The following is an 11,988-nucleotide window of genomic DNA, read 5'->3' on the forward strand; positions in this document are numbered from 1 at the left end:
AAATGTCCTATTTATTGGGCGGACAAGTTTCCTCAGACCAGTGATATCAAACACAAATAACACTCCTACTTGTCAACATAATAATCCAACAAATTGGTAATTTATCTTTTTAATAAATATTTTAACAATTTATTAAAGATAAGTTGATAATGAAGATTTCCTGAAAAGTGAATGAAACTAGAACAGTAAATTAAGTTGCAATATCAACATGTTATGTAGCGGAAAAATAAACGTATAGGTCGTGATATTGGTGAACAACTCGGTTGGGTCAAACTGATTCGTTTGGCACTACTTAATTATTTTAAGTTGCAATTTAGTGATAACCGTCATATGGTGGCCAGTGGTTCATTGAAAATTAGAAAAAATATAGTCTGGCGGACTAGTTTAAAAGCACCTACTCGTTAATTGCCTTATTTGTAAGAAGTAAATAACTGAATATTTCGAATCTTTCTTTAATTGTTCCCGATCTTATTGCAGCTTAGGTGCTAGACATGACCAAACTGTTGGTTGTCCTGTGAGCTACTTGATGAATGCATATGCTTCAACAGGAACGGAAGCAACGGCCAAGATACAGTACGAGTTCAGTAACTGCAGTGTAGATCGAATGCAAAGTAAAATAAGCAGCCTAGGGTAAGAAGTTATGTATGTATGTATGTATGTATGTATGTATGTATGTATGTATTTTCTTAGGTAAACATGTATATTCGAATCGGGTGTATGTATCTTGGTAGGTATGTGTTTACGTACGTATGTGATTGTATGGGTTTTGTATCAATGGGTTTCACATCGCACTCTCTTTCATGGACCCCATCTATTTGAATAAATAATAATGATAGAAAGCTAGATGTCTTCTATTGTGTCATCTATGCATATCCGTCTATAGTATGTGTGTGTTTGTACACCCCCGTATATATATATATATATATATATATATATATATATATATATATATATATATATATATATATATATATATATTCATTTCAGATCAAGTCGCTGTACACTGAAACACAATTTCAACAATAAAAAATACGATGACTTCAGAGCGAGAGCCATAGGAGGGGAAGAGTTTAGCCTGGATTTTCAGTGTCAACTGTATTTCGGAGCTACCTCATATGCTTGCTTAACGGTAGGCGCTACAACCCTTCCTCTCTTCTTTACCATCCGTTCATGCTCTCATACTTGTTCCTGCCCTAGCTCCATGTGCTGTTTCTCCTGGTCTGTTTATCTTCGTTTGTTCCTTGTCACTTGATCTCCAGATATTTTTTTTCATTTCTGCTGCCCCTTAGTACGTTAACACGAAGGCGTTTCCTGTCCCTTTTACTAATTCTACTAAAATTATCTAGATTTATTATTGAAAGGCAAACCTAGAACTCTAAAACAAATGCCGCTAGTGTTACTACTACTACCACTACTACTGTCTGATATATTCCAAGCACTGATACCACATATACTGGCTTATAAGTCAAGCCCAACCGCAAACAGGTCAGATCCATATCTGCAGTCGCAAGATATACCTAGATTTTCCAGCCCATTATGCGACTGCTGATCAGCGTCGGTGATGCCTGTAGTTGGACTCTTCTTCTATATGAACATATACGGAATACTAACGCCATTTTTGGATCTTCGTCACTATTTCTAATGAACGCGTCTGTCCGAACAGTTACAACATCGCTTAGTGCTACTGATACAACCAATATAACTATTACATTCTATAGCATTAAGACTATTAATCCTAATTATACCACCAAATGACGTGCTAGCGCAATCGAGACAGCGACGTGCATCTTTCTAGGTGAATTTAATCCTAACACTGATACACTTTAAAATAATGGATCAACCAATCTATACATCTACAGCTTTTTACGATCTATATTGACGGCATCGGTGGCCTATTGGTTAGAGCGTCCGCCTCGAATGCGGGAGGTCGCAGGTTCGCACCCCAGCCCAGCCATATCAAAGACTTAAATAAAAATTCACCTAACAGTTGTCTCGCTAGGCACCCAGCATTAAGAGGTTAGTGTTAGGACTGGTCGGTCTGGTGTCAGGATATTGTGACTGGGTGGGACATTATGCTTCACGTCTCTTTGTATCCCTCTCTATTTATAGTTGGACTCTACTTATGGATGAATATATATATATATATATATATATATATATATATATATATATATATATATATATATATATATATATATATATATATATATGCAATGTATCTCTCTCTCTCTCTCTCTCTCTCTCTCTCTATATATATATATATATATATATGTATTCACTTGCTTGTGTGTGTTCTTCTTGAACCTTCATCTTTGTTGTTTCTATGTATGTACAAAACGAAATGCATTTCATAGAGCAAGACTATAAATGCATACTCAGAGATGGTAGCTTATTATTTTATATTTTAACGCATACTATACTTACGGCAGAGGATATATTTTTCTAATCATTTATTTCATACACATGTTTTAATTTATCAGAATAGTTCCACCATGTGCTACAGTGGAGTTTATTGTCAAACTTCCACCGGGTGTGATGGTAGAATGCAGCTTGTGAAAGAACATACCACATGTGACGACCTCAAGGTAAAAATGTTCTATGAAAATTGCGATTTGAAAGTTTGTATTTCTATGCTTACATGCTTTTTTCTTTCATTTGTTTGTTTATTGATGTTTGTTGTAGTTGTTGGGCTTTTTTTTTTTGGTATTTTATGTTGGTGGTGATGCTTTGTTTCACGGAAGTTTACGAAACATTGCTCCATATATTTTACCCTTTTTACCTGCGTTTACGCTGGCCTATGCGAGCCCAGGGTTACTGTTGTTTTTCTTCTTTCTTTTCTGGACGATAATGAAGATAATGATAAAAGTAATCACACCGCTGCTCCATCCTAATGCATATTGACAACGTACATGGAACTCTTCTGTTCAGAGTTCATTCTTTAGTGTCAATTATACGTTATGTATAACAATGACTCGGACGCATAGGGTTTTCGCTTAATAAAATCAGTTGTAATTAATTGAAGTTAAATGGTGCAGATCTGATCGCTCTCATATCCATACGTTTGTGCAGAAGTTTGAAAACCTTACCTAATTAACCTTTGGGTCAAGTCGACGTCCATTATATGAATTTGAACTTGACCGAGCTTATGAACCCTCTGACGTGTGCATATGTTTATCAATGTGTGTATATATTTGCATTCCAATAACAATATTGATAGTCAGCAGTCCAATATTGATTTTAAGTTTAAATTGTTTGCCCTGGGAGTTGGGCTGTACTGACGTTTGACCATGGCAACTCAAATAAGTTTGAATAGAAATATAGGAGAAATACAATTAATTATACCAGTTCGGTAACTTCAGTTGTTGTTCTTTTTTGTTGTTATTATTAATCAAGTATATAACCAAACATAAAAGGTCGGTATATGTTAACTGTCTCGGTTGACAAGCTCAATCATCATTTATCGCTGATAACGTAAAAAGAAGTTTGAATTGTACATGCATGTATCTTTTGTTGCCAAATATGGTTATTCGAATTTCGCAAGAATATCTGGACCGCTCCTCTGGCCGGAGGCTGCGGGTATGAACCACGGCCGAGTCATGCCAAAGACTTATACAAATGGTACTAACAGCTGCCTCGCTTGGCGGTCAGCATTAGGAGGTTAGTGTTAGGACTGGACGGCATGGTGTCAGTATAATGTGACTGTGTCTGCCGGACGATGCCCCTGTGCTAGACATTACTATGAACTGTCACACTGCGGACATCGTAGCGATATGACTGAAATTTGTTACACACACACACACACACACACACACACACACACACACACACGCACGCACACACACAAGAATATCTCAGATGGATTCAGTAATCAGTAGTTATCCGAAATAACAAGGCAGAAGAAAACTATTTCTCTTGGAGAGCTAGAATTTCGTCTCTACAGGTCGAGTTTGAGTCTCTTCGATTAAAAGCCTTAAAGGATCAGAACGTCGGACAGATGTTGGGATTTTATTCACTTATTATCCATAGAACATAAACACAGAGTTGTATAAAGTTTGGTTATTGGAAATTGCTATTCGATGAGAGTAATGACAGGACTATAAATTTAGTTACATCGGCTAAAAGTTCAGATATAAATAGTATCATTTATAGGTTTACAAAGCTATAACAATTTGTAATATTTAATTTCCTCTTGCACAGATAAGCAACCCAGCTTTGTGCATTCGTGTAAGCCTGAGGCATGTAGATTAAATTATAATTTAATATTATCTCCTAGGCGCTTCTACCACAGATTCTTTCTTTGTATTGTTTTTCTTATGATTTGCTTCTTATCATCCTGTTCCTCCTGAACATACTTACATTTCATCTTGTCCTTTTTATTCTTCTCCTTTTCATTATTATTAATATTATCATTATTATTATTATTATCATTATTATTATTATTATTATTATTATTATTATTATTATTGTTGTTGTTGTTGTTGTTATTATTATTATTATCATTATTATTATTATTATTATTATTATTAGTAGTAGTAGTAGTAGTAGTAGTATTGTTATTATTATTATTATTATTATTATTATTATTGTTGTTGTTGTTGTTATTATTATTATTATTATTATCATTATTATTATTATTATTATTATTATTATTATTATTATTTACAGTGGTGCGTAAAAGGCCAGTGTGTTAATATCTACACCGGTGAAGTGGACACTCCAGACGGCTGTGTTATTTATGCAAGATGCCAAAGGAAAAACAAAGAGCTTGTGGGCGATGGTTGTTGCCAAGGCTCATTAACAACGGATTGCTGCATGCTAGGAGACCGTCAGAGTTCATGTTCCATGGAAATACCATGCGATTAGTTCTGAAGGAAAGGAATGCGAAAGAAACGAAACAGTGTTGCATTCGCAATATTGACATTTATATTTTAGTGTAGGCTACAGTCTAGTCTACTACATCTGGATAGTTATGATTTACATTAAATCTGTTTCCAGTACACTAATAAAAAGTATAAAATCGATCTGCCTTACTAATGTTTGCAGCAAACATTTTAGTGTTAGAATTGGTTGCTTTATTATCTTTATTGTTGATAGTTGGTGTAAGAATTAACTTATTATTGAACAATTAATTTGTGGTTGCTCTTGTACCAAGATTTCAAATAACACTCAATTATGGTTACAAACCACCTAAATCCCATCCCTATAAACATGCAAATATCTAGACTAAAGTTCCCCAGTTTGTCACTATTATGCATTATGGCCATTCTAATTAACAAATTATCTCTCTTGATATATCTCTATGTTTGTCATTTTGATTTAAGCAGCAACTGATTACGTAAACCTACTATAAGTGTACAAAAATGAACAGGAAACCTAATATTGTAAAACAAATTTAATGTTAGACCGAGACAGATCTAGATAATTAAATTTAACCCAACGAGAAGTCCTAAACAACAACTTTTTACTAGCATTGCTTGTATTATCATTGTTGTTGAGGAAAAATGCAAAGACGACTGATTTTAGTAAAATGGTTCACTATTGTTTACACTACCGTGTTGCTCCGTTTCTCTGAAAACAATAAGACGGTTCACGTTCAATTTTGTGCATAAATGACACCATTAATATTAGTACCAAAAACGTGACTTCCTAAATCTGAAAATAATCAGTTAACACAAGATATCTCAATCAAATAATGATCAGTCGCTCGCCGTCTTGTTGTCTCAATCAATATATATATATATATATATATATATATATATATATATATATATATATATATATATATATATATTTCCATAATTTAATACAAGTAAAGAAATTATTATTATTATTATTATTATTATTGTAATCGATCTTTTCAATGCGCGTAGTTCAATGGTTTAATATATCCTAAATTGTCCATTATGCCACGAGTTTTTTTTTTTTAAATAGCGCTAAAAAGTAAATTGAAATAATCTATATCTCAAACATTTGGATATACAATATTTGCATGCTCCTGAAAATTCAGAATGAAAATAATATCGGCATCCTCAAACATCCGCCAATACAACCCTCATATCGGACCATTGTTAAATGTTGTTATTTCTTCAAGAATACCTCTTGTTTGCGACAAGTTCCGGTTAAGCACGATCTATCAGTTCCTGCTTTTACTACTCGGCCATTCCCATACTTACAACAACCTTGTATCTGTCAGGTGCGTTCGCATGAAGAAACTTTTTCATCGTTTCATAAATACAGAAATGCGTGATAGTTCTCTGTCAAACTGATTTGAACTGACGTGCTATACCAGGTCAAAGAATTAGTAATAGAGAATTCACTTAATCCAGAAGCGCAGCAAGCGAAAAGCAGCCCCCGAAACTCCTTATGTGTGTGTGTGTGTGTGTGTGTGTGTGTGTGTGTGTGTGTGGTGGTTGGGGGGGGGGCGGTGAATACTTGAAAGGAACACAATAATAAAATTTGCTACGCATCCGGTTGTATTAATATATATGTTTTTCAAATTACATTAAAATACAATGCTACTTTAGAACATCAACTACGCTAAACGAAAAAAGTTTGCTTTTAAAATATTTTCTAACACGGCGGTTTAAATTTGATTTTGCTTCCAATTAAGACTTGGCTCCGTATTCGCGAAATTCCCAAATTTGGGAGTTCAATCAGACTCCAAATTACATTTATTGTTTGGTTTCATATTTGGTAAATTGCTTCAAGATATACTGTAATATTTAAAAATACATATGTACCTGAGTGCATTGGTTATATCAAAGCACATGCATTTTAGATATTGTAATTATTCTAAGCAATCACAATTTCATTTTGCGTTTGCGTGTATTTGAATTTTAAATTGCGGTTGATATTTTAATTTAAAACAAGCCGAGATATGTGATTTAAACCATAAGACGACATTATTCCTAACTCTCTATTAACAACTTTTATTATGTTATATAAATAAAATACTCTGCATACTTTATATTACATGGTTAACTCAAAGTTGTACGTTGTTTCTTTTTAACCTTGAGAATGTTTCAAGACAGTACAATTTTCGAAAACCGATCATTCGATCCATTGTACACTTTGATTTTGTGCTCTGAGCGTACTGAAAAAGAGGCAAGGTGCAAAATCATCAGCTAAATTTTATCAATAATATATCAGTTCTAGCAGAAATGAAACGTATAGTTTTCGAGCTACAACAAAATAAGACAGTTGCTACCAACAATCTCATAATTTGGGGAATACTGCAAATATTTCAATTCGGAACTCTTGTTGAACAAGCTCGAATTTGTTTCCGAAAATAGTTATATTCCTCGAGGACATTGATGTAAACTGGGTATTTCAATGAATGGCCAGTCTGAATAATGGCACCTGTGATGATGATTGTGGTATTGAGCCCGTCCATAGCAAGTCTCCAAATATTGCCTAATGGATGCTAGCATTGTGTCCCCAGTAGTCACCCTTAGTTTGTAATCGGCGTGCATGCCTTTCACACGAATTAACCCAAAACCAAGATAATGTGAATAAATCCAATTATCTTTTAAACTGACAGTTATATGTATACACAGCGCCGATAGTATTATGTCAAAGACACATTCTGACTACAGATAACGACCTGACCCAGTAACCGTAAACGCAAACAATTCACGGGAACACGGAGGGCGAGGTCTATTCTTTCGCGGCAGACACGTATATAATGGTCAATAACACGAACATAAAATATCAAAATAGGTATTATTCATATACTAGAGATATTATAGGGTATGGCAGTTTTCTATGTCAGTCTAATTTGAGTCCCGCCACCCTTCGATATCATTCATATCGCACGAGGCAACATTATGGAACTCATAATGGGTTGATTGTTACGGTTCTATGGTCTTAAACTAAATAACAGACAATAACAAAAGACCAACAAGTTTTGTAAACTTCAGCAAGTAAAGTATTTTTCCAAAATACAAAATGAAAATTCAAAATAACTTACGCTGTTGTGAATTACACGAAAATACATTAGTTAGGTAAGCACAACTCATACCTTCAACGGCGGACAAATTGTGGACAAAAGTCAATCACACAGTACAAATTAAATATACATAATATACAAACTTCAGAACGCGCGACACGTCCAAAGCAAAGTCTGGAGCCATACAATAAAATACCAAACTTTCCACGTACACTCCTCCCATGTACATTAAATTTGGTTGACTCAACCGAATTGACTGAAAAACAGTTTTTTAAATTCGAGTTCTATAAATTTTTACAATGTTGCAGTAGATTTTGCATGTGTGAATGAAAGAAAGAAGGATAATCATGTCATAGCAAATATATCAGATGTTGACTCCTCGTAAATGAAATTTTGAAGTTTCTTTGAAAACATGTTTTTTTTTCTCATTATCTCTCTCTCTCTGTATATATATATATATATATATATATATATATATATATATATATATATATATATATATATATATATATATATACGTATGTATATATGCTAAATACATATATATAGAGACAGACAGACAGAGCATAAGGGGGAGGGCTGTAGGCCGATCACGTCTGCGGCTCTGGATAACTGAATGGCCTCTACGACATTTTCTCCTCCCTCAAAAAGAAAATCGGGATCACTGAGATTTCCACAGCCCAAAAGGGGCTCTGACCCAAAATGTATACCAGTCGCCCAACAAAGATCGCTTAAAATGATATTAAAAGTTTTATACATTGAGTGTGATTTCATATTTTAAGTTGCGTTTCATGAGAAAATAGTCTGATGTCGTCGGCAATGTGTAAACGGACATTGATGGATGCATGCACAATCTTAAAGGCGCAGGCCATATGCCGTGATTAGAATGCAGTATTGATGTAAAGGCTAGATATGTTGCATGTAAACAAAATGTTAAAAAATATGGCGCTCATAACACCTTCTGGAAGATCTGCGATACACATAAATTAATTACCAATTGTTTCAAAAAATGACTTGAAAATTATTTTTTAACAAATTAATATACTCTGTAGAGTTTAAGATCGCAAGAAACTATCACAAACTGGCTTGTAACACACCTCAACAATACGTTTTATTCAGTGGAGTAAGTCTACACTAGCCATAGTCGTGCGAAGTGTTGAATGAATTTCGTGCCGCAATCAATCAAGTCATATATCAGGATGACATTGCCGAGTCAGATCAAGATTGAAATTGCCATTCAGCCTTTTAATATTGACTGAGTAGTTTTCAATGCTGCCCTGAGATCTTCCGTTGTGCTTTACATCCCTGTTTCAAGGGCACCCTAGAAGAATTTCATGTCGGTGACGACCCTTCCCAATCGCGGTTATGAAGATCTGAGACAAACGTTTTAATCGTAAAGTTAAAAGTTTAATGTATTCCAGGTACATGCCGGCTGGAGTTTACTAATGAATGACCAGGGTGGATAATGGCACCTCTCATGATCGATATAAGTCTAGACACCGTTCTATAGCGAGGCTATAAATACCACCAAATGGATGTTAACATTATGTCCCGAGCAGAGTCAGATTTAGTTTGTACTTGTCACATGACTTAACCAAACGTGCACCTGTTTTGAATAAACTAAATGCACCAGCTACAGAGATCACCCCAAAAGCGACAAGTAGATTTACACAAAGCGCTGACAGTATCATATCCAGTGACCCAGTAACCGTAAATACAAACACTTCATAGGACTTCAAGGGCCGGGGTGTCTATTCATTCGTGGTAAGTCGTCTATAACGGTCAAGAACACGGACATTAAATGTCAATATAAGTATTAGATGCACGATTGGAGTACCGTAGGCATTGCGGGGGCGGCGGGGAGGGGGGGGGGGGGAATACATGGATATTGATAGAGTGCACATTAGTGCCAGAGCTGAGTTTTGTCTAACAATGAAATTTGAGTCACGACAATTAACAGTATAACCGTAATCAAGCGAGAGAATATTATTATGACACTGGCTATCTTTCCAGTTTTTATATAATTAGCTTTCGTTTTCTCAGTGTGATGCGTTTCTCCCTATTGCGTTTATTGCGCATTGTTTATTTCGGCGGGAAACTGTTGCCTCATTCAAGTGATTGTCTCAAATTATGGGTCTTTTTGAAGGGCCTGATTTAAGAAATAATTCTTTTGGATATACTTAAGAAATGTGCCAAGTTTCCAAGGGTAATTTCGGAGGCAGAAAATAGGTGTTACAGGTCTTGGTTGGTGGGTATTTACAAACTTCGTTCATTCATATGTGGTATTTGCTCAAAAGCGAGGTGACGACATCGTAGCTAGAACCGTCCATTATTACGGCTGTATGGTCTAAAAGTAGGAAATAGTAAAAAGTAAAAACCGACAAGTTTTGTAAATTCAGTAAATAATACATTTCTCTAGGACATAAAGTGATAATATTTAAAAAGAACTTATGGTACTGTGAATTCAATCCCAAAATAATTCTAGAATTTCTGACACAAGTCTTAATAATTGAGTTAACGTTAATGGTATTACAGAAAATAATCGAACGCTGGCAGTGTAGATGTAACCGTGTTGGTGTGTATCCTGACGATATGCCAACAGTCCTTTATTGAATCACAATAATAACATCCCACAAAAATATCCTAATTTGAATAGCACTCTAAACTCCAAGTCTCTATGTCCAATAATATTTTTGAGCACTTTGTATTTCCAGAGAAGAATAACTTGAATAAATAATTTCAGGCCACCCCCCCCCAAAAAAAAAAAAATTAACAGATCAATAAAACGGATTTCTACTTCAGATGTTATTGCAAGAATAAATAATTTTTTCCCGTAAACAATATTTTATATTCCTCTATTTGACCTCAGGTCACAATCAACATTTTCTAAAATAATTATTAGCCATTGGACAATTTCGTTCTAGAAGGTTCAAAATGTTTACAAGATAAAATATTACCTACAATTAAAAGGCCTGTTACTAAAATTAATTGTGGTAAACAACTGGTAGGCCATGCATTTCATGGGGAATTTATAATGTTCTGGACACATGTTGCGATAAACATGGTGTTTACAAAACCAAAATTAATGAATCAGATTAGGTAGAAAATTGATTTTGTTCCATGAACGTCGATACCCAGTCTTAAAATGTTTTGCCAGGATTGACTTGCAAATGTTTTGGCCATATGAATGGTCCTCTCATTTAACTACTTTTGGACATGGATGTGATCCTTGTTGAATCTGTACATGTGAGCCCTTTAACTTATTTATATCTGCTGGCATATCGATAACCGTCCACACGTATTTGTATACACATCCGCTTTCCTGATCGAGTGGTATTAACAAAATATCATCCTGGTGATTTACGTTGGCTTTTTTGCGATAATCCGTCATCGCGAAACCATTTTTGCGATGCCGGTAAACAAACTGCGACATCAACGTCCAAGTTGGATGCACTTGCTCACTTTGTTTATAGCAGCGGCGATATCTTTTCGATAACGACTAGGTCTATAGTGAATCGTAGCACGTTTAAAATTATTTTCTGCCATCAGAGTTTGAATCCCATCTAAAGAATTAGGATTTATACACGTTAGACAGAGCTGTATAAACTTTGGGTAGCGGAATTCGCCATTCGATGATCATAATGACGGGACAGAACAATACTGACATGGCGAGAAGTTCAGATGAAAATAAGGTCGTTGGATTTTTAAAAAGATATAAAACCAAGTTTCATTTGTAATATTGAATTTTCACTTTAACGGATGACCATTTGTATGTAACTTTGCATATCCGACGCCAGGTGTTTACTGTTAGAATTTAACAGATTATTTCTCTTCGATTCTGTTCTTCTCCTCCTCTCTTTACAACTTCACTGTCTTCTTCTTCTCCTTCTTCTTCTTCTTTTATTATTATTATTATTATTATTATTATTATCATTATTATTATTATTATTATTATTATTATTATTATTATTATTGTGGTGATGGTGGTAGTGTTGCGTAAAAGGCCAGTGCGCAAATAGGTTCACCTGTGGAATAGAAGC

At 34.7% G+C, this 11,988-nt stretch overlaps 1 long non-coding RNA gene across 1 annotated transcript; it reads left to right on the top strand.

Annotated features, from left to right (window-relative positions):
- The first annotated feature begins 1,003 nt into the window (after window positions 1-1,003).
- Window positions 1,004-4,928, top strand: LOC149795278 (uncharacterized). The gene is made up of 3 exons (XR_016422100.1): window positions 1,004-1,129; window positions 2,481-2,585; window positions 4,666-4,928. It is a non-coding gene; the product is annotated as an uncharacterized LOC149795278 (long non-coding RNA).
- The last annotated feature ends 7,060 nt before the right edge of the window (window positions 4,929-11,988 follow it).

The sequence above is a fragment of the Sinohyriopsis cumingii genome, chromosome 7 (genome assembly GCF_028554795.1).
Source record: "Sinohyriopsis cumingii isolate HCF-2022 chromosome 7, ASM2855479v2, whole genome shotgun sequence".
In the NCBI taxonomy this organism is placed as follows: domain Eukaryota; kingdom Metazoa; phylum Mollusca; class Bivalvia; order Unionida; family Unionidae; genus Sinohyriopsis; species Sinohyriopsis cumingii.